This window comes from Marmota monax, unplaced genomic scaffold (genome assembly GCF_021218885.2).
Source record: "Marmota monax isolate L192 unplaced genomic scaffold, Marmota_monax_Labrador192_F-V1.1 WCK01_AAM20220418_F8-fsc00037, whole genome shotgun sequence".
In the NCBI taxonomy this organism is placed as follows: domain Eukaryota; kingdom Metazoa; phylum Chordata; class Mammalia; order Rodentia; family Sciuridae; genus Marmota; species Marmota monax.
This window is the reverse complement of record NW_026693245.1, coordinates 13,799,640-13,824,887: the sequence shown is the minus strand read 5'-3', so window position 1 is coordinate 13,824,887 and position 25,248 is coordinate 13,799,640. Positions and strand designations below refer to the sequence as shown.

Genomic DNA, 25,248 nt, shown 5'->3' with positions numbered 1-25,248 from the left:
CAAAAGCACTTCTATCCTCACGAATAAAGCAAATTGATGTGTATGCTCCTGTGTCAAATTTTAGGGTCTAATTTATATTTTAAAATCAACTTAATAACAAAAACATTTAATTTAATGTGACTTTAGGCTTAATAAATCCTTAAAAAAAATAAGAAATTCACATTGGTGTACTCAATGGGCACTAAAAATCCCAATACATAGTTGTTTTACTTAATAGTAAAAAACATTAGATTTAATTGAAACAATAAAAATAAAATTTGAATTCAAGAAGACTATAATGGTTAATAGTATATGGACTTGAAGATTAAAGAAATAACAATATATTTTTGAAACTTAAATTTTTAAAAGCAGGCTACTATTCAGCTAATTGTCCTAAAAAATGTCAGATTTTCTATTCCTTTGTTTTGAAAAATATGTAACTCATTTAGTTAAAAAAATAAAAAGATTTCCAGGTACAGGGTAGATGACAAAAGTTTAGATGGAAGACAAATTTCATCAGTTCTACTGAACTTCCAGGATCAGGATGGAAACCCTGGACACAGATATGGGGAGGAGACTCTAGAGAACAAAGTCCTAACCTTACAGTCTTATTTTTCCGTGCCTTAGGCATGTAACAAATTTTGTGTGTTCTTTTCTCTGTTTAAAAAAAAAAAAAAAGCCCTGGGGCTGAGGTTGTGGCTCAGTGGCAGAGTGCTTATCTCACACATGTGAGGCACCAGGTTCAATCCTCAGCACCACATAAAAATAAATAAAAATAAAGATTTTTTTTAAAAATAGGAATTTTTCCAGCGTGGTGGTGTATGACTGTAATCATAGAAACTAAGGAGGCAGAGCCAGGAGGGTTGCAAATTTAAAGCCAGGCAGAGCAACTTAGTGAGGCTCTAAGCAATTTAGCAAGTTCCTGTCTCAAAAAAAAAAAAAAAAAAAAGTCCTAAATATTACTCATTCTAGTATCACCTGTGCAATTTTTGCCGTACTTTATTACATTATATCCTTAATATTTTTCATAGATTTTCTTTTTCCTTCAATGCTCTCTTTTTATCTTATTCTGAAAGATACCAATATTTGCACTAGTTATATATTTTATGTACATATAACAAAATAGATATACAAGTTAAGTGTAAAGATTTGTCATGTATCACCTGAAATTATCTTGTAGACTGTACTTGGGAAACCATACTGCAGACCACACTAGTCTAATCAGAGAGGCTCAGCAACACATATGGTTTTATAGGGCATAGGAACCAATATAAACAGTAAGAAATTCCTGTGGACACAGAATGGTTGATGAATATCAAAGTCTTGCTTGGATGCGTTTACCCTTCATTTCATAACAAATTCCAGGGGTGATCAGATTTTCAAAATAGCTAATATTTATGGCATGTTCACCCTGTGAATGACATTCAACTAAATTTTAACTTTGTATGAATAATTTCCCTTAAGCTTTACAACTTCATGAGGTTACTATTATTATTTCATCTTATAAATAAAGAGATTTTAAAAGAGAACTTAATTCATTAACTTCAGGTCATTTACTAAGAAACAAGAGCCAAGATGTGAACATAGATCTTTTGACTCTAGCCCTGGAGACTTAACCACTAAGTTATACTGACAGACTTCAAGATATCTATAAATGCTACATCTATAAACCTAACACATTTAGTTAGTAAAATATAAGGGCTAAGCTACTATCAAAAGTAACTACTATTTATAAGAATATTAAAAACAAATTATCTCTAAAAAATAAAAACCACTCCTTTCACTATATTTTTAGAATATAGAAAACATAACTCATTTAACATAGAAATCCTGAGTCATTCAACATTCACTAAATAATCATTGAAGAAAATCTGGAAAACACAGAAAATTGTAAGAATATAAAAATCTATCCATAACCCCACTACTTAAAATATCCTTTCATTAATACTTTGTAGATTACAAATCTACAAAAACAGAAATACATACACATTTATAAGATTAAAGTTATGCATATATATTTTTCCTGCCACATAGAATGAAATTTTTATCATTATTCCACAACTTAAATTCTAAAGGAAAAGAAAGCTCCTGTAGAAGTGTGTTAATATTTCTTTTGTTCAATTGTGTTTTAAATATCAAGACAAAAATCAAAGAGATTGCTTCTTTAAGAATGAGCAATAAAGCAAATTAAAATAATATTAAAAGAAAATTCATGCCAATTAAAAAACATACATCAGGCACATCACACAAAGTAAGTCTTACAAATTAAGGCAGAACTTCAAGATCTCAGGAAGAAGTAGTAAAATGCAGTGATTCATCTAATATCCTGATCACCAAGGAAATTCTTTTGAGAGATAAAACTCCACCATGGGAAAATATCATTTGGTCTTTTCTACCCTTTTACCCCCCTATTTTTTTTCCCGTTTCTGACCTAGAAGAAGAAGACGGAACACTGGAGAGAGAAAAAAATGCTTTGAGGAATTCCCTGAAGTTAGCAGGGATGAACTTTACAGAGCAAAAAAAATGTTCATTAAAGACTCCAAATCCACTGGTGGAGGGAGAAAGCTCAGATATCCTCTATTTTCAGATCAAGTTTCCCCAAGAATAATCAGAGTGAATCTTCTCAGGAAAATCCTAGGACTTTTTGATACTTTAAGTGTCATTTTCAGGATATAGATTTTATTGACAATCTTGTGATGTCTTCCCTAAGAACTTAAAAATCATTTATTTTCTGAATAAGCTATCTCAGCACAAGTGTGAAAGTCTCCCTCCCACTCCTGTCTCCTGGCCATTTAATTTTTCTCCCTGTTGGTCAACACAATGATCAGTTTTTGAAGTAGTTCCAGCGATAGCTTACAGATGGGTAAATATATGTATATGATTTTTTTATACAAAAATTAACACCATGCCAATTATATTGCTTGTATCTTGCTTCCCCTCTCCCCTTAATAATCTTGGGAGTTTTTTAGCACGAGTATAAAAGAGTTGCTTCATCATTTTTCTTTTTATTTTTTTTATTCTTTTCTACCTTCTTTTAAAATTTTCCCTCAATGTCATAATTTTTAATAAACATGGGATAGTACAGAGAATGGGTGTATCATAATATTTTCCTTATTGATGAATATTTAAGTTGCTCTTGATATTTTGCCATTATAAACAATGATCCAATGAATAACCTTACATATATGTCTTTTCAAATCAGTATAAATATATACAGGAGCTAAACTCCCAGAAGAATTGCTAGGTCAAATGGAATGTTCATTTATAATATTGACAACTATTTCCAAATGGTGGTCCATAAAAGTTTCACCAATTTAACTCCCACAAATATACATTTTCAAAAAAATATACACATTTTCCCCCTAAACTTTTAATTTTTTTGGGGGGGAAGGAACTGGGGATTGAACCTAAAAGCTTTCTAACACTGAGCTACATCCACAGTCATTTTTATATTTTATTTGGAGACAGGATCTAAGTTGCTGCGGTTGGCCTCAAACCTGCCATGTTCCTGCCTCAACCTCCCACGTCACAGGGATTACAAGTGTATGTCACTGTGCCTGTTTACTTTTGCTCTTTAATTTTTTGCCAAATAATAGGTTAAAAATGATAACTTGTAGATATTTTTTCTTTTAGTGAACAAGGCTGGCATTATTTCATTTTAAGAGGCTCTGTACTTCTTTTTTTGTGTGAAATTTTCATGTCCTTTGACCATTCTCCTATGGTCTTTTACTTGCTGATTTGTAGGAACTCTTTGTATGTTTAAGAATGACTGTTACTGATAACACATGTGCACAAAATATTCATTAAACTATTACCTGAAAATGCAAAATGTGAGAAACAATTTAAATGATCAACTATAATAACTATCATAAATGTACAAAAGTTACATGATGTATAATATAGCAACACACTGAATGAGAAAGTGATATGAAAATCTAGCCATCTTTTATTAAGCCAGACACTGAACAGATTCATAAAAGCGTGAAACAATGATCATCTTTTCCCTAAAATTTTCTGGTTTGGAAAATAGTTATTTCTGATAAACAATACACTTAGCTCTAGCCCCAATCCATGAGTTTTGTGACCACAGATTCAATAGCTGCTGATTCAAAATATTTTAAAAAACCTGCATCTGTACTGAACATTTATGGGTTATTTCTTATCATTGCTCCCTAAACAACATGGTATAACAACTATTTATATAACATTTATACTGTATTAGAGATAATGAGTAATTTGGAGATGCTTTAGAGTATACGGGAGGCTGTCTGGGGGACATATGCAAATATTATATCATTTGCAGCATTTGAAAACTTTGGTATCTGCAATAGGATACAATTCCCCATGGGATACTAAGGTAAGACTATATATTTTTATGTTAATACGTAATGGTTTTATTAATGCTATTTTTAAGTAAATTAATAAACTTTTAAAATTCTCACCGAGTTTTAATGATAAATATCAATGTATATCCCATTTAAAAAAAAAAAAAGCCCTGTGATGACTTTAAAATGAGCCTGAGACCAAAATGTTGAAATATATACCACTGGAAACAAACAAATCAGGATTTCATAAAGCCAGAGTGCTAAAAGGCAGACAGATAGATAAATAAACTGGGGAGACAAAAGGGCTTTTACTTACCAGAGTACTAACATAAATATAGAGCAAGTGCCAGGGTTGGAAAAATTACCATTTTGTAAGCATCATGGTAAAGATTGGTTCTGGTAAGAAATATTAATGGGGTTGGGGATGTAACTTAGTGGTAGAGTGCTTGCCTAGCATGTGCAAGACTCCAGGCTCAATCCCTAGCACTGGTCAAGAGAAAGGAAGGAAGGAAGGGAGGAAGGGAGGGAGGAAGGAAGGAAGGGAGGAAGGGAGGGAGGGAGGGAGGCAGGGAGGGGAATCAATGAAGAGGAGTTATCTTTTGTTTTAATTGGAAATAATTTCCCCTTCCTCTGCATATAGGGTGTTCTTACACATTTAAAAGTTGAATAAGACCTTTAGTTTAATCCTCAGCAATGATAAAAAATTTTAAAAATTAAAATGGAATACGATACATATTATAAAAAAATATGAAATGAGGTATCCTTCCTAAAAGCTCAAGTGTTAGACAATGTAGGAAGGTTCACAGGTGACATAATCAGATTATGAGAACTGTAAAGTCATTAATGAGTTAATCCAAGACAGATAAATTTACTTGAATGAACTGCTGGGTGGTAACTGTAGGCAGGTATGGTCAGACTGGAGGAACTCACTGGGGGTGTGGCTGTGGACAATATCTTGTCCTGGCTCCATCTCTTTCTCTGCTTCCTAGCTACCATAAGCTAAGAGCTTTCCTCTGCCATGCCCTTCCATCATTATGTTCTGCCTCACCTCATGCCCAGAGCAAAGGATTTGGTTGACCATGGACTGAACCACTGAAACCATGATCCCAGAATAAATTTTTCCTCTTCTAAATTGTTCTTGTCAGGTATTTTGGTCAGAGAAAGAAAGCTGACTAACTAGGTTAAAAATGATAAATTACTAATTTTGCTACCTAAAAATACTGCTTTTCTAGGCTTTTAGTGACCTTGTAGGTGAATAAGACAAGTGACAGATGTGGGTGACAGGAGACGCTAACAGTCCTGAAGAATGAGACAACAGACCCAGGTATCTCTTTCCCTATTTCCTCATGTATCCTCAGAAGCCCAGGCAGATTTGGGGGGTAATCTTTAATGTTCAAATTCAGAGCTTCAGAACTCACAAGATATCTATGATAGCATAGGAGAGATTTTCTTCCACCAGTCCCAAACCAAAGTTAAAAGCATAATTTGGCTATAACCACAAGCACTTGTGATCTGTGTGAGGAATTTCAACAAGCTGTCTACTTTCAGACCAATATTTCTCACTGGTGCAGCAGGATGAGAGGCGAGTTGAAGCTGGAGAGGACTTTGGACTAGAAAGAGATGTTGGGCTGACTGAGGTGACTTATCTCTGTGACAGCTGTCCCTTAAAAATAAGCAAGTTTTAGGCCTTTGATATCTGAGAGCAGCCCCTGGTAAGAAGAAATGGTGATGAAGTAGAAAGGTCAGGATAAGATTCTTACTGTATGACTTTTGCCCTGTATGGAAGTGGCAGCAAGCAGTATAGTCAGGTGACAATTACAATTATAAAAGACTGAATTCTACATACAAAATGAGGCTTAGAAGTGTCAATGTATAATGTTCGAAAGTGAGGGCTACTGAAAGTCAAGAAACACAACTTTTGTCACAGTGGCTGGATGTGGTAGCACAGACCTGTAATGCCAGCTACTCAGGAGGCTGAGACAGGATTGCAAATTTGAGGCCAGCCTTAGCAAGTGAGACCCTGTCTCAAAACAATAATGACAACAAGACTGGTGACGTAGCTCAATGTTAAAGAACCCCTGGGCTTTTTTGGTGCCATCTGCTCTGGGCGCCACCTCCTGCTCCTCCCATCTTTGCTGCCTCCCCGAGTCACTGCCTGGGCAGCTCCGACCGCCTGACTCCCCGTACTAGCAGCCGGGTCTTCCTACCTTAATGAGGCTGGCCTAGAATTTGGAATCCTCCTGCCTCCGCCTGTGGAGTTGCTAGGATTACAGATGTGCAGTACTGTGCCCAACTTTTCAGGTTTATTTTAAAAGTATCTGAAGTTTCTACAACATGGCAGACATTGACAACAAAGAACAGTCTGAACTTGATCAAGATTTGAAAGATGTTGAAGAAGTAGAAGAAGAAGAAACTGGTGAAGAAACAAAAATCAAAGTGCGTCAGCTGACTGTTCAGATGATGCAAAATCCTCGGATTCTTGTAGCTCTTCAAGAAAGACTTGATGGTCTGGTAGAAACACCAACAGCATACATTGAAAGCTTGCCTAGGGTAGTTAAAAGACGAGTGAATGCTCTCAAAAACCTTCAAGTTAAATGTGCACAGAGAGAAGCCAAATTCTATGAGGAAGTTCATGATCTTGAAAGGAAGTATGCTGTTCTCTATCCACCTCTATTTGATAAGCGATTTGAGATCATTAATGCAGTTTATGAACCTACAGAAGAAGAATGTGAACGAAACCAGATGAAGAAGAGGAAATTTAGGAGGAGCTGAAAAAAAAGGCCAAGATGGAAGATGAGAAAAAAGGTGAAGAAAAAGAAGACCCTAAAGGAATTCCTGAATTTTGGTTGACTGTTTTTAAGAATGTTGACTTGCTCAGTGACATGGTTCAGGAACATGATGAACCTATTCTGAAGTACTTGAAAGATATTAAAGTGAAGTTCTCAGATGCTGGCCAGCCCATGAGTTTTATCTTAGAATTTCACTTTGAACCCAATGAATTTCACAAATGAAATGTTGACAAAGACATACAGAATGAGGACAGAACCAGACGATTCTGATCTCTTTTCTTTTGATGGACCCAAAATTATGGGTTGTACAGGGTGCCAGATAGATTAGAAAAAAGGAAAGAATGTCACTTTGAAAACTATTAAGAAGAAGCAGAAACACAAGGGACGAGGGACAGTTCATACCGTGACTAAAACAGTTTCCAATGATTCTTTCTTTAATTTTTTTGCCCCTCCTGAAGTTCCTGACAGTGGAGATCTGGATGATGATGCTAAAGCTATTCTTGCTGCAGACTTTGAAATTGGTCACTTTTTACATGAGCGTATAACCCCGAGATCAGTGTTATACTTCACTGGAGAAGGTATTGAAGATGATGACGATTGTTATGATGAAGAAGGTGAAGAGCGGATGAGGGTTATCAGCTCTTTGAAGAAGTCAAAAGCTGCAGTAAATCTTTTCAATAAAAGCTGTCTGGATGTCTCAAAAAAAAAAAAAAAAAAAAGAACCCCTGGCATCAATTTTCAGTACTCCTCACCAACCCCTACTCCCTGGCCCTACAAAAAAAAAAAAAAAAACCTTTGTCACTTTGAAGCATTGTAAATAAAATGAACATCAATTATGAGTACAAAAGTTGGGATTCTTAACACTGAAAGCCATTTTTACATATGACTTAAAGTGTAATTTGACTAAAGTTATTCAGATGCAGCATCTATTAATTAAGAGAATGTTATGTACCAGGCAGTGTTTAGCTGCTTTTCATATTTCTCCATCTTATTCAAACATACACAGCTGAATAAAATAGTATAGCTGGATTTTGAACCATACATTTTTATAATTCCCAAGCATGAGCTCTTTCCATTTAAGATTTAAAATTAGCATTTATAGTTTGTATATGGTATCATTAGAGAATTCCAATTAAAAACTAGTATTTAATTAATAACTATTATAGCTATTATTTTCCCAGAGTGCTCAAATGAAGTATTCCTACTTGAAAATATGATGTTTCTATAATTTCACATATTCTATATATATTTATGTGAGCATGGAAGACTATCTCCGCAGATCCCAGCAGGTACTACTTTTTTTTTTTTAAAGCAATTAAAGAGGCCTTACATTAGCTTTCAGAATTTTTAAAATGGCTAACTAGTTCAATAGACTAGAAAAAAATCTTGTTAGATTCCTCAGAGTTACAGGTTTTTTTTTTAAATACGGAATTCCAGCTTATTTCATGGTAGTAGATTGGAAATTATATAAAAATGCTTGGTTATTATGAAATGCCTTATATACTATGTGGGCCTTTCAGACTCCAATAGCTGAAAGGTCTTAAACTACACCCAGAAAGACAACAAAAAACTCCCAAGCCACACATTTCCTGTATTACTGGAAATATTTTCTGGCAAGGTAATAGCATACCAGTATTCTTTTCCTTCAACCTGACTTATTAATTTTTTTAAAAAGCCATAAATAAATTTTGTAAAATTTAAGTCTACAACCACATATTAAGAATATTACAATTTAAGAAATGATGAAATTATTGTAAATTGTTTGTGTTCCACATGAACAATAAATTCTCTTATTTACTGCTAATAAAATAGTTCCATAATATAATATTTAAATAAAAATTTGAAGTTCTAAAAACATGCTATCCAATCAACAAATTTACTGAATATTTCATTGCATTAGAAAAAGAAAAGAAAAATAAAAACAATGAATTCATGGCAATTCAGTCCACATAATAACATGTTCACTTTGAAGAACTAAAACAGAAGCTGCCATTTCAGGTTTTGTTTAAGGTGTAGAAATCAATTTTGAAAGTAATTTATTTACTTAGTATATCCTATACCTTTTATAAGGCTAAATTATCTCTGCTATATAAAGTATATTTATAGTTAAGAATTTGTTAAAAATATATAATATAGCTATATAATATATAATTATATATAATATAATAATATAGTTATAAAACACAATATGAGAAACTAACAGTAGGTGATTCTGAAATAAATACATCTGAATTATGGGTACACACCTTAATACACAAAAAAGGAATGAATGAAGAGATAATTAAATTTGTAGTCAGATAGGTTTTAAAATAGATGGACATCCCGGTTTTACAAGAGACTATTTTAAAATAAGAAGAAATTTATGATGAAGACTGAAAGTCTTCATTTTTAACAACACTTACTAATTAAAGCAAACAAAGTCCATTTAGATTACTCTTCAGATAAAAGGGATGAATATTTTCTTCTCTCAAAGGTTGCAAACACTCACAGTAAGGTATAAATCAGAATAATCAAGTATTTGATTTTCACTTTCAAACTCTAACTTGAAACACTCTGGGTTGTCAATAGGGAAGTAAAAAGAAAAATGGAAGGAATAAAAAAAATGGTAGCAAATATTACTAGAATTTAGAGAATTATAAAATTATGATATTTGTAAAGCTTACTCCAAACTATATTTTTGGATTTAATAGGATTCAGGTAAAGTTGACTGTTTATTTGCAGACTCAAATAGTTTAATAGAAATTGATTTCCAGATCCAACAGGTTTCATTGCTATCAAGTACTTGGTCTTTTAACACAAAACTTAAAAGAGTCAAGGACTAGACCCATGCCACTGTGGCCCAGAGTTCTGAGGCAGAGCCACCTCCCGCCTGTGCTGGGGTTCCTTATTCACCAAAGCTTGGCTCCACAGCCCAACATCAGGAAACATACAGGCTTGAGGCTGCCACCACCAAGAAACTGGGATATTGCTGCTTCAATCAAAAGACAAAAATAAGGACCTGGTAAGACATCACCAAGGTCCCTATGGCCTAGCTGCACCAAAGGTTTCTCTACTAGGGGGGCTAACAGTTATCCTGTTGCTGAGGTAACAGAGAGTCTTGCATAGGGTTGCCTATCTCTTGTTTCTCCTACTAACAGCTAACTTCCTATGATTATCCTCTCAATAGTCATATAATCTAATACCTACATATTCTCACATCATACCTCATAAACATCTCAGCCAACCTCCCAGTACTCCTTTCCATTATCAGAAACTGTAAACCATTATGTAAACCTATTGATTATATGGTTGAAGACAACCAAACTCATCATTTCTGTTTATAGTGACAAAATGTAAATGTAAACATAGATGCTAACTGATATATGGCTGCATGTTGGGTACATTGAGTTCTTTAATATTGATCTCTTCCTTAAAAGTGGGGTATTGGTAATCTGTAGGCACACTATAAGACAATAGGGCAGAAGCTATAATATCTTTGATCTACACTGCAAGAGAGGAAGACACATAGACATGAAAACAACAAAGAAACCAAGACACTACAACAATAGAATTAAAAGATAGTGAAGCAGGTAAAATATCAGAGAAGAAGTTCAGAATATACACAAAAAATGATTTGGGAATTAAAGAACAACCTAAGTGAGCAGATACAGGCAAAAATCATCATACCAATAAAGAGATAAGCAAATAAAATACAGGTTGCAAGAGATTACTTCAAGACAGAGAGATTTAAAAAAACACACACAAAAAAACAGAAGTCCTCAAAATGAAAGAAATAAGCCAATTAAAAAACTCAATAGAGGGCTGGGGTTGTGGCTCAGTGGTAGAGTGCTTGGCTGCAGTGTGCGAGGCCCTGAGCTTCATCCTCAGCACCACATAAAAAAAAATAATAATAAAATAAAACAACAACAACCACAACAACAAAACAAAACAAAACAAAAAAACCCTCAATAGATAGCATCATCAAGAGACTAGACCACTTGGAAGACAGAACCTCAGACAATAAAGACAAAATATACAATCTTGAAAATAAAGTTCACTTCACTGTGAAGATGATAAGAAACCATACACAGAACATCCAAGAATTATGGGATACCATCAAAAGACCAAATTTAAGATATATTGGGATAGAGGAAGGTTCAGAGATTCAAACCAAAGGAATCCATAATCTCTTTAATGAATTAATATCAGAAAATTTCCCAAGTATGAAGAATGAATTAGAAAATCAAATACAAAAGGTCTATGGGACACCAAGTGTACAAAATTACAACCCATCTATACCAATACCAATTATAATGAAAATGCCTGGCATACAGAATAAGGATAGAATTTTAAAGGCCACAAGAGAGAAAAATCATATTACCTATAAGGGAAGAACAATTTAGATCTCAGCAGATTTTTAAACCCAGACTCTCAAAGCCAGGCCACCCTGGAACAACATATACGTAGCTCTAAAAGCATTGAATGCCAACCAAGAATCTTATATCCAGAAAAATTAAGCTTCAAATTTGACGATGAAATAAAAATCTTTCATGATAAACAAAAGCTAAAAGAATTTACAGCAATAAAGTCAGCACTACAGAACATTCTTAGCAAAATATTGCACAAGGAGGAAATGGAAAAACAACAATGAAAATCTGCAAAGGCAAGAACTACAATAAAAGAAAAGCCAACCAAAGGAGAAACCAAATCAAACTTAATGCCAAAAATAAAAAAAAAATGACCAGTAATACAAATCATATCTCAATAATAACCCTAAATGTTAATGGCTTAAACTCACCAATCAAAAGACATAGGCTGGTAGATTGGATTAAAAAAAGACTCAACAATATGCCACCTTTGAGAGACTCATCTCATAGGAAAAGACGCCCACAGACTGAAGGTTAAAGGTTGGGATAAAATATAGCATTCACATGGCAAGCAGGAGTTTCCATCCTCATATCAAATAAAGTAGACTTCAAGCCAAAGTTAATCAAAAGGGATAAAGATGGACATTTCATATTGCTTAACGGAAGGATGCATCAACAAGACATAACAGTTATAAATATATATGTCCCAAACAATGGAACATCTACATTCATCAATCAAACTCTTCTCAAGTTCAACAGTCAAATAGATCACTATACAATAATTCTGGGTAACTTTAACATACCTCTTTCACTAATAGATAGAAATACCAAACAAAAGCTAAAGAAATAAACTATAGAACTTAATAATAAAATCAATAACTTAGACTTAACTGACATATATAGAGCATATTATCCATCAACGAGCAAATACACTTTCTTCTCAGCAGCACATGGATCCTGCTCTAAATAGACCATATGTTATGCTACAAAGCAAATCTTAGTAAATACAGAAAAGTAAAGATACTACCCCGCATTCTATCAGACCACAATGGAATGAAGTTAGAAATCAATGATAAAATAAAAAATAAGTACTATTCGAACCCCATAGAGACTAAATAATTCGCTATTGAATGAACAACGGGTTGCAAAAGATATCAAGGAGGAGATTAAAAAATTTTTAGAAGTAAATGAGAACACAATACAACATATTGAAATCTCTGGGACACTATGAATGCAGTGCTAAGAAGAAAGTTCATTGCATGGAATTCATTCCTTCAAAGAAAAAGTCAACAAATAAATGACCTAACATTACATTTCAAAGCCCTAGAAAGAGAAGAACAAATCAACCCCCAAATCAGTAGGAGACAGGAAATAATTAAAATTAGAGCTGAAATCAATGAAATTCAAACAAAAGAAACAATTGAAAAAATTGACAAAACAAAAAGTTGGTTCTTTGAAAAAATAAATAAAATTAATAAACCATTAGCCATGCTAATGAAAAAAAGGAGAACACTCAAATTACTAACATACATGATGAAAAAGAAAATATCATAAGATACTACAGAAATACCGAAGATAATTAAATTATTTTGAAAATTAGTACTCCAATAAAATAGAAAATATTGAAGGCATCGAAAAATTTCTAGAGTCATATGATTTGCCCAAATTGAAACAGGATGATTTACACAATTTAAAAAGATTAATTTCAAGCAAGGAAATAGAGGACGCCATCAGAAGACTACCAATCAAGAAAATCCCAGGACTGGATAGATACACAATTGAGTTCAATAAGACCTTTAAAGAAGAACCTACACCAATACTTCTCAAACTATTTCATGAAATAGAAGAAGAGGAAACACTTCCAAACAAATTCTACGAGGACAATATCACTCTGATTCCAAAACCAGAAAAAAGACACATCAAAGAAAGAAAACTTCAGACCAATATTTCTAATGAATATAGATGTAAAAATTCTCAATAAAATTCTGGAAAATTGAATATAAAAACATATCAAAAAGATAGTACACCATGATCAAGTCAGATTCATCTCAGGGAGACAAGGTTGGTTCAACATACAGAAATCAGTAAATATAATTCATCACATCAATAGACTCAAAGATAAAAATCAAATGATCATCTCAATAGATGCTGAGAAAGCATTTGATAAAATATTTTTGTTCAAAAACACTCGAAAAAGTAGGGATAGGGCTGGGGATGTAGCTCAAGCAGTAGCGCGCTTGCCTGGCATGCAAGGGGGCACTGAGTTCGATCCTCGGCACCACATAAAAATAAAACAAAGATGTTGTGTCCACCAAAAACTAAAAAATAAATATTAAAAAATTCTCTCTCTCTCTCTCTCAAAAAAAAAAAAAAAAAAAAAAGTAGGGATAACAGGAACAAACCTCAACATTGTAAAGGCTATCTATTCTAAGCCCCAGGCCAACATCATTCCAAAGGAGAAAAATTGAAAGCATTCCCTCTAAGAACTGGAAGAAGACAGGGATGCCCTTTGTTACAACTTCTACTTAACATAGTTCTTGAAACTTTAGCCAGAGCAATCAGACAGATGAAAGAATTCAAAGGATACGGATAGGAAAAGAAGAATTCAAATTATCACTATTTGCAGATGATGATCCTCTATGTAGAAGACCCAAAACATTCCACCAGAAATTTCCTAGAACTAATAAATGAATTCAGCAAAGTAGCTGGATATAAAATCAACACCCATAAATCAAAGGCATTTCTATATATCAGTGACAAATCCACTGAATGTGAAACTAGTAAAATCATCCCATTTATAATAGCCTCAAAAAATGCTTGGGAATAAATTTTACAAAAGAGGTGAAAGAACTCTACAATGAAATTTACAACATGCTAAAGAATGAAATTAAAGAAGAACTTAGAAGATGAAAAGATCTACCTTGTTCTTGGATAGGTGCAATTAATACTGTCAAAATGACCATACTACCAAAAACACTATACAAATTCAATGCAATCTCAATCCAAATCCCAATAGCATTCCTTATAGAAATAGTAAAAACATTCATGAAATTCATCTGGAAAAATAAGAGCTCCAGAATAGCTAAAGCAATCCTTAGCAAGAAGACTATACCAGACCTTAAACTATACTACAGAGCAATAGTAACAAAAACAGCATGGTATTGGCACCAAAATAGACCTGTAGACCAATGGTACAGAATAGAGGACACAGAGTCTAACCCACATAACTTCAGTTATCTTATATTAGACAAAGGTGCCAAAAACATACATTGGAGAAATGATAGCTTCTTCCACAAATGGTGCTGGGAAAATGGAAATATACATGTAACATAATGAAATTAAACTTCTATTCTCTCATCAAGCACCATGCACAAAACTCAACTCAAAGTGGATCAAGGACCTAGGAATTAAACCAGAGACCCTGCACCTAATGGAAGAAAAAATAGGCGCAAATCTCCATCATGTCAGATTAGGCCCCAACAGCACAAGAATTAAAACCAAGAATCAATAAATGAGATGGATTCAAACTAAAGAGCTTCTTCTCAGCAAAAGAAACAATCAGTGAGGTAAATAGAGAGCCTACAGAATGGGAGCAAATCTTACCACAAGCACATCAGATAGAGCACTAATCTCTAGGATATATAAAGCACTCAAAAGCCGTAACACTAAAAAATACAAATAACCCATCAATAAATGGGCCAAGGAACTGTAGACACTTCTCAGAAGAGGATATACAATCAATCAACAAACATATGAAAAAAATATTCAACACCCCTAGCGATTAGAGAAATGTAAATCAAAACTACTCTTAAGATTTTGTCTCACTCTAGTCAGAATGGCAACTATCAAGAATACAAACAATAAGTGTTGGCGAGGATGTCGGGAAAAAGGCACACTCATACATTGCTGGTGGGACTGCAAATTGGTGCTGCCAATCTGGAAAGCAGTATGGAGATTCCTTGGAAAATTGGGAATGGAACCACCATTTGACCCAGCTATCTCACTCCTTGGTTTATATCCAAAGGACTTAAAATCAGCATACTACAGGGACTCAGCCATATCAGTGTTTGTAACAGCACAATGCACAACAGCTAAGTTATGAAACCAACCTATATGCTCTTCAGTAGATGAATGGATAGGGAAACTTTGGTATATATACACAATGAACATTACTCAGCATTAAAAGAGAATAAAATCATGGAATTTTCAGGTAAATGAATGAAGCTGGAGAATATAATGCTAAGTTAAACAAGCCAATCCCCAAAACCACAGGTCAATTTTTTTTTTTTTTTTTTTTTGGTATAAGGCTGCAGACACACAATGGTGATTACTGATGGTGAGGAGAGCATGGGAGGAATGGAGGAACTTTAGATAGGGCAAAGGGGAGGCAGGGGAAGGGAGGGTGAGGAGGTAGGAATGATGGTGGAATGTGTTAGACATCATTACCCTAAGTACATGTATAAGACATGAATGGTGTGAAAATACTTTGTGTCCAATCAGTGTACTGAAAAACTGTGTTCTGAATGTGTAATATGAAATGAATTGCATTCTGCCATCATGTATAACAAATCAGAATAAATTTTAAATAATTAAAAAACAAAGAGTCAAGGACTGCACTGTTAGCTACTGTTACTAATTCACAGAACACATAACAATTTTTAAAAATGAACATTTTAATGAAAAAAATAGAATGCACTGTGATATTCATCTTAATTTTTAAAATTATATTTATTTACTTATTAATCCATGAAATTGCTAATGCTCTTTATTAATCTATTTAATTTAGTTAACCACAAGGCACTACTTATTAATAAATAGAAATTTATTCTGATGTAGAAAATGATGACAGAACAATCTAATCAAGTGTGATACTTATCATCTTTAACAGAAACTATACGAGTATATGTGTGAGCCAGATAGATCCTTGAACACAAAAATTGATTTTACTTGGTAAAAGGCTGGGTACCAATGATTTTCACTGTTTAACAAATATCTTCAATAGACTTTCACTTTTTTCTTTTTAAAAAAAGTTATTTATTCTAATTTGTTTTACATAACAGCAGAATGCATGTCAATTCATAGTACACATATAGAGCACAATTTTTCATGTCTCTGGTTGTACACAAAGTAGAGTCACATCATTCGTGTCTTTATACATGCACTTAGGGTACTGATGTTCATTTCATTCACCATCTTTCCTACCCCCATGCCCCTCCCTTCCTCACCCTCCCCTATGCCCTATATAAAGTTCCTCCATTCCTCCCATGCTCCCCCGGTCCCATTATGGATCAGCATCCACATTATCAGAGAAAACATTAGGTCTTTGGGTTTTTGGGGATTGGCTTATTTCACTTAGCATTATATTCTCCAACTCCATCCATTTACCTGCAAATGCCATGATTTTATTTTCTTTTAATGCTGAGTAATATTCCATTGTAGACTTTCAATATATAAAACCATTTAAGACAAGCTCTCCTAGTCCAGAGCACAACCCATCTTTTGTCCCTTCCCCTTCCACAGAGGTATCTCCTCTCATTCCTAGGGGCTCTAAGAAGACATATGAAAATAACTGATTCAGACCAAGTTTACACTCTTCAGGTTATAAAATCCATCCTTGGACACAAATTGGTTCTCTAACAAAATCAAGATTTTATGAAAGGCAGAAAGACAACCATATATTTGTTTCTTTCCCTACTTTTTCCTTCATGAAATTAGTCAACCAATCTGTCATGAACTTCTAAGTAAAAGGTGGAAAGCCTAGGTGGGATTTTTCCTACAGTTCCAAACTCCAAAGAGGTATAAAGCTTACTTCAGTCATTGTCTATGATTTAAGGCTGGAACCTGACTTAAGTCTTGTTTCCAGTGTTTGGACAAGGTAAGTTCAGTGAGAAGTAATTCTTTCACTTTGGAGCAAGGTGTCCTTAGGAAGAGAAAAGAAGCCTGAATAGCAAGAGGAAAAAAAAAAAAAAAAAAACACTCTTAATTGTCCTCAAGGAAGCACAGTTTCACTAGAGTGGCATTCTCCCTACTACCTCCAGTCCCTCAGACCTGGAAGGCCTGTGCAGGGAAAGAGTTTTAGGTATTTGAGCCAATCACAAGCAGTGAAAACAAAGACAGTAAAGAAAATTTCAGCAAGAGCAATTTATATTAGGCATTACACATTCTCTGTGATAAAACTTTACCTTGGTTAATAACAAATAAAAGTGGCTGACATAAATTTTACCTTTGTTCTTTACTGCAGTTCACTGGTAAAAAAATATACTAATCAATTATGATTTTACCAAAAAGGAAAGCTATAAGAACATGAAAGGCAAAAGCTGGTCTCATTTTGCTTGTCAAAGTTGCAAAAAACACCATCCATCCTGCTACTTTATCTACTTAATCCTTATTTTTCATTGATGCTCAAAAAAATAAAGGCTGTAGTCATAAATATGAAGATCTGCAACATGAAAATGTTGTTCTAAGATGGAGATCTTTAAAAGTAAAGTGCACACAAAAGTGGAATCTGCCTGTATTTAAAGGTGCACTGGTAATGCATAGTGGGATACTGTCGTGTTCTGTAGAATTTTGATCTTAACTACACTGAATTAAATTGAACTAAATTTTTAAAATTCTAAATAAATAATAAAAGCTTAACACTTTTTCCTACTTCTGCTATTTCTTAGATTGCAGATTTCAGAGATCTGTAATTCAGTCTAATTTGGCAATGGATCAATATTATGTTAATGTGGCTTATTAATCAATGTTATCTGACTCATTTAGGAAACTAACATAATTATTACTAAGCAACAATTCTGTACATTGTTCTATTAAATGTTATTTTTATTTTTTTCTATAATTCTTACAACAATTTTCATTCTTATAATTGAGGAAATTAAGGTGCTAGGAAAAACTATGGGGAAAGGTGTGTTCCGAATTGTTTCTAATTTTCATGTGGAAATTAAAAAGTGTACTATATAATTACTTTCTATTCTAAAAAACAATGTCCACATATATCAGGTTCATATTGTCTCTCCTTTTTCCAACCCATTTTTGTGTATACTTCCTATAGCATCCCTTCTTTTTATGCCACAGAGCAATCTAACTTCTGTGATATTAGCACTGCTTATTGGCTAGCAAAGGGATTGAAAAAAACCACAATCTCAGCATCTACTTCCTTACCCTTAAGGAAAATTAATGCATAATTTGAACTCTCTTTTGCTTTTGCTTTTCATTATTACAGCTGATCAAACCCATTTGAAAAAAATTCTTGTGTGTGTGTGTGTGTGTGTGTGTGTAGGTTTTTCTCTTTTTAAAAACAGGTAGAGTTACTACATCTCTCTTAATTTCAGCTAATTAATATGTTTGTGCTAATATGCAGCAATTCAGATAAACTACATATTTAAATATGAATTGTGAATTATTCTGGAAACTGAACTACAATTTCTATGGGAAAAGATGTCAAATTTAAACAAGTTGCGAAAAGTAGAGGGAACTGTGACCACGCACAGAGCAGGCCCAGCGGCCTGCTGAGGGGCAGAGCCGCCCCCCACCCCCCGCACCTGCCAGGTAGGTGGAACTGTGACCACGGACAGAAAAGGCCCAGTGGCCCGCGGCGGGACAGAGCTTCCAATCACTCCTGCAAGGTAGGCGGGCCTGCGACCCACTGGCAGAAGAGGAGCAGCGGCCTGCTGAGAGGCAGAGCCGCCCCCTCCCCCTGCGCCGGCAAGGTAGAGGGAACTGTGACCACGCACAGAGCAGGCCCAGCGGCCTGCTGAGGGGCAGAGCCGCCCCCCACCCCCCGCGCCTGCCAGGTAGGTGGAACTGTGACCACGACAGAAAAGGCCCAGTGGCCTGCGGCGGGACAGAGCTTCCAATCACTCCTGCAAGGTAGGCGGGCCTGCGACCCACCGGCAGAAGAGGAGCAGCGGCCTGCTGAGAGGCAGAGCCGCCCCCTCCCCCTGTGCCGGCAAGGTAGAGGGAACTGTGACCACCCACAGAACAGGCCCAGCGGCCTGCTGAGGGGCAGAGCCGCCCCCCACCCCCCGCGCCTGCCAGGTAGGCGGAACTGTGACCACTGACAGAAAAGGCCCAGTGGCCCGCGGAGGGGCAGAGCTTCCAATCACTCCTGCAAGGTAGGCGGGCCTACGACCCACCAGCAGAAGAGGAGCAGCGGCCTGCTGAGAGGCAGAGCCGCCCCCTCCCCCCCGCGCCTGCAAGGTAGACGAAACTGTGACCACCATCAGAGCAAGCCAGACCTGCAACCGAGAGACAGAACAGGCCCAGTGGCCTGAGGAAGGGTAGAGCCGCCCCCCCCCCCCGCGCCTGCAAGGTAGGCGGACGTGTGACCCACTGGCAGTACAGTCCCAGAGGCCTGCAGAGGGGCAGTGCTGCTGCCTGCGCCTGCAAAGTAGACAGAACTGCGACCACCGACAGAACAAGCCTAGCGGGCCGCAGAGGGACAGAGCCGCCGCCCGCGCCTGCAAGGTCAGCGGACCTGCTACCTACCGGCAGAGCAGGCCCAGCGGCCTGCCGGCGTGGTAGGCACATTGCCCCAATTGGAGGAGGGGCAGAGCCGCCGCCCGCGCCTACGAGGGAGACTTTGCAACTATACAAGACCAATATAAATATATAGGGGGAAAATTCAATAGCACAACAGTGTCACCAAGTAGAAAGGAACGCGAACAGTATGAAGAGACAAGGAAAGAAAGGACCACAAGCATTGCAGGTCAACTCAACGTTAGAAGACATAATAGCTGCAGCAGATGGAATGTCAGATAAAGAATTCAGGATATACATGCTTCAGATGATCTGGAGTCTCAAGGAAGACATCAGACAGCAAAATCAGACAATGAAAGATCACTTCAACAACGAATTACATAAACAAATCCAAGAAGCAAAAGATCAACTATACAGGGAAATAGAGGTTATAAAAAACAAACAAACAGAAATCCTAGAAATGCAGGAAGCAATAAGCCAACTTAAAAACTCAATTGGGAATACTACCAGCAGAGTAGAACACTTAAAAGACAGAACATCAGACAATGAAGATAAAGTATTTCAACTTGAAAAGAACATAGACAGCTCAGCAAGACTGTTAAGAAACCATGAGCAGAACATCCAAGAAATATGGGATAACATCAAGAGACCAAATTTAAGAGTCATTGGGATACAGGAAGGGACAGAGTTTCAAACCAAAGGAATGAGCAATCTATTCAATGAAATAATACGAGAAAACTTCCCAGACTTGAAGAATGAGACAGAACCCCAAATCCTAGAAGCCTACAGGACGCCGAATGTGCAAAATCATAAGAGACCCACACCTAGACACATTATAATGAAGATGCCCAACATACAGAATAAGGAGAGAAATTTAAAAGCTACAAGAGAAAGGAAGCAGATCACGTTTAGGGGTAAGCCAATCAGGATAACAGCTGATCTTTCAACACAGACTCTGAAAGCTAGAAGATCCTGGAATAACATATTTCAAACACTGAAAGAAAATGGGTTCCAACCAAGAATTGTGTTTCCAGCGAAATTAAGCTTCAGGATGGAAGATGAAATTAAAACCTTCCACGATAAACAAAAGTTAAAAGAATTTGCAGCTAGAAAACCATCTCTTCAAAACATCCTTGGCAAAACATTACAGGAAGAGGAAATGGAAAATAACAATGAAAACCAACAGTGGGAGGTAGGACACTAAAGGGGGGAAAATAATCAAAGAGGAAAACAAACCATGTTTAGTAACATAAATAAACAAATATGGCTGGAAGAACAACCCATATCTCAATAATAACCCTAAATGTTAATGGCTTAAACTCACCAATCAAGAGACACAGGCTAGTAGAATGGATCACAAAACAAGACCCAACAATATGCTGCCTACAGGAGACGCATTTGATAGGAAAAGACATACATAGGCTGAAGGTGAAAGGTTGGGAAAAATCATATCACTCATATGGACTTCGGAAACAAGCAGGAGTATCCATACTCATATCAAATAAAATAGATTTCAAGCCAAAGTTAATCAAAAGGGATAAAGAGGGACACTACATACTGCTCAAGGGAACCATACACCAACAAGACATAACAATCATAAATATATATGCCCAAAACAATGGTGCAGCTATGTTCATCAAACAAACTCTTCTCAAGTTCAAGAGTCTAATAGACCACCATACAATAATCATGGGAGACTTCAACACACCTCTATCACCACTGGACAGATCTTCCAAACAAAAGTTGAATAAGGAAACTATAGAACTCAATAACACAATTAATAACCTAGACTTAATTGACATATATAGAATATACCACCCACAATCAAGCAGTTACACTTTTTTCTCAGCACCACATGGATCCTTCTCAAAAATAGATCACATATTATGTCACAGGGAAACTCTTAGACAATATAAAGGAGTAGAGATAATACCATGCATCCTATCTGATCATAATGGAATGGAACTGAAAATCAACAATAAAAGAAGGAAGGAAAAAGAATACATCACTTGGAGAATGAACAATAGGTTACTGAATGATCAATGGGTTATAGAGGACATCAAGGAAGAAATTAAAAAATTCTTAGAGATTAATGAAAACACAGACACAACATATCGGAATCTATGGGACACATTGAAAGCAGTTCTAAGAGGAAAATTCATTGCTTGGAGTTCATTCCTTAAAAAAAGAAAAAACCAACAAATAAATGATCTCATACTTCATCTCAAAATCCTAGAAAAAGAAGAGCAAAACAACAGCAAAAGAAGTAGAAGGCAAGAAATAATTAAAATCAGCTGAAATTAATGAAATCGAAACAAAAGAAACAATTGAAAAAATTGACAAAACTAAAAGTTGGTTCTTTGAAAAAATAAACAAAATCGACAGACCCTTAGCCATGCTAGCGAAGAGAAGAAGAGAGAGAACTCAAATTACTAACATACGGGATGAAAGAGGCAATATCACAACAGACACTTCAGAAATACAGAAGATAATCAAAAATTATTTTGAATCCTTATACTCCAATAAATTAGAAGACAGTGAAGGCATAGATAAATTTCTTAAGTCATATGATCTGCCCAGATTGAGTCAGGAGGATATAGACAACCTAAACAGACCAATATCAATTGAGGAAATAGAAGAAACCATCAAAAGACTACCAACTAAGAAAAGCCCAGGACCGAATGGGTATACAGCAGAGTTTTACAAAACCTTTAAAGAGGAACTAATACCAATACTTTTCAAGGTACTTCGGGAAATAGAAAAAGAGGGAGAACTTCCAAATTCATTCTACGAGGCCAACATCACCCTGATTCCTAAACCAGACAAAGACACTTCAAAGAAAGAAAACTACAGACCAATATCTCTAATGAACCTAGATGCAAAAATCCTCAATAGAATTCTGGTCACTCGGATACAAAAACATATCAAAAAAATTGTGCACCATGATCAAGTAGGATTCATCCCTGGGATGCAAGGCTGGTTCAATATACGGAAATCAATAAATGTTATTCACCACATCAATAGACTTAAAAATAAGAACCATATGATCATCTCGATAGATGCGGAAAAACCATTCGACAAAGTACAGCATCCCTTTATGTTCAAAACTCTAGAAAAACTAGGGATAACAGGAACATACCTCAATATTGTAAAAGCAATCTATGCTAAGCCTCAGGCTAGCATCATTCTGAATGGAGAAATATTGAAGGCATTCCCTCTAAAATATGGAACAAGACAGGGATGCCCTCTCTCACCACTTCTGTTCAACATAGTTCTCGAAACACTGGCCAGAGCAATTAGACAGACGAAAGAAATTAAAGGCATCAAAATAGGAAAAGAAGATCTTAAATTATCACTATTTGCAGATGACATGATTCTATACCTAGCAGACCCAAAAGGGTCTACAAAGAAACTATTAGAGCTAATAAATGAATTCAGCAAAGTGGCAGGATATAAAATCAACACGCATAAATCAAAGGCATTCCTGTATATCAGCGACAAATCCTCTGAAATGGAAATGAGGACAACCACTCCATTCACAATATCTTCAAAAAAAATAAAATACTTGGGAATCAACCTAACAAAAGAGGTGAAAGACTTATACAATGAAAACTACAGAACCCTAAAGAGAGAAATAGAAGAAGATCTTAGAAGATGGAAAAATATACCCTGTTCATGGATAGGCAGAACTAACATCATCAAAATGGCGATATTACCAAAAGTTCTCTATAGGTTTAATGCAATGCCAATCAAAATCCCAACGGCATTTCTTGTAGAAATAGAGAAAGCAATCATGAAATTCATATGGAAAAATAAAAGACCCAGAATAGCGAAAACAATGATAAGCAGGAAGTGTGAATCAGGCGGTATAGCGATACCAGACTTCAAACTATACTACAGAGCAATAGTAACAAAAACAGCATGGTACTGGTACCAAAACAGGCGGGTGGACCAATGGTACAGAATAGAGGACACAGAAACCAATCCACAAAACTACAACTACCTTATATTTGATAAAGGGGCTAAAAGCATGCAATGGAGGAAGGATAGCATCTTCAACAAATGGTGCTGGGAAAACTGGAAATCCATATGCAACAAAATGAAACTGAATCCCTTTCTCTTGCCATGCACAAAAGTTAATTCAAAATGGATCAAGGAGCTTGATATCAAATCAGAGACAAATCTGATAGAAGAAAAATTTGGCTACGATCTACATACCGTGGGTTCGGGCTCCAAATTCCTCAATAGGACACCCATAGCACAAAAGTTAATAACTAGAATCAACAAATGGGACTTACTCAAACTAAAAGTTTTTTCTCAGCAAAAGATACAATAAGAGAGGTAAATAGAGAGCCTACATCCTGGGAACAAATCTTTACTCCTCACACTTCAGATAGAGCCCTAATATCCAGAGTATACAAAGAACTCAAAAAATTAGACAATAAGAGAACAAACAACCCAATCAACAAATGGGCCAAGGACCTGAACAGACACTTCTCAGAGGAGGACATACAATCAATCAACAAGTACATGAAAAAATGCTCACCATCTCTAGCAGTCAGAGAAATGCAAATCAAAACCACCCTAAGATACCATCTCACTCCAGTTAGATTGGCAGCCATTATGAAGTCAAACAACAACAAGTGCTGGCGAGGATGTGGGGAAAAGGGTACACTTGTACATTGCTGGTGGGACTGCAAATTGGTGCAGCCAATTTGGAAAGCAGTATGGAGATTTCTTGGAAAGCTGGGAATGGAGCCTCCATTTGACCCAGCTATTCCCCTTCTCGGTCTATTCCCTAAAGACCTAAAAAGAGCATGCTACAGGGACACTGCTACATCGATGTTCATAGCAGCACAATTCACAATAGCTAGACTGTGGAACCAACCTAGATGCCCTTCAATGGATGAATGGATAAAAAAAATGTGGCATTTATACACAATGGAGTATTACTCTGCATTAAAAAATGACAAAATCATAGAATTTACAGGGAAATGGATGGCATTAGAGCAGATTATGCTAAGTGAAGCTAGCCAATCCCTAAAAAACAAATGCCAAGTGTCTTCTTTGATATAAGGAGAGTAAGAACAGAGTAGGGAGGAAGAGCATGAGAAGAAGATTAACATTAAACAGGGATGAGAGGTGGGAGGGAAAGGGAGAGAGAAGGGAAATTGCATGGAAATGGAAGGAGACCCTCAGGGTTATACAAAAGTACATACAAGAGGAAGTGAGGGGAAGGGGAAAAATAATATAAGGGGGACAAACGAATGTCAGTAGAGGGGGCAGAGAGAGAAGAGGGGAGGGGAGGGGAGGGGAGGGGAGGTGAGGGGG

The 25,248-nt window shown here is 36.0% G+C and overlaps 1 protein-coding gene and 1 pseudogene across 2 annotated transcripts in view; one reads left to right on the top strand and one right to left on the bottom strand.

Moving 5' to 3' along the window:
- Ndufaf2 (NADH:ubiquinone oxidoreductase complex assembly factor 2) overlaps positions 1-25,248 on the bottom strand; it is a 184,491-nt gene that overhangs the window by 84,733 nt on the left and 74,510 nt on the right. The gene's annotated exons all lie outside the window — the stretch shown is intronic.
- LOC124100755 (nucleosome assembly protein 1-like 1) lies at positions 6,464-7,774 on the top strand (annotated as a pseudogene).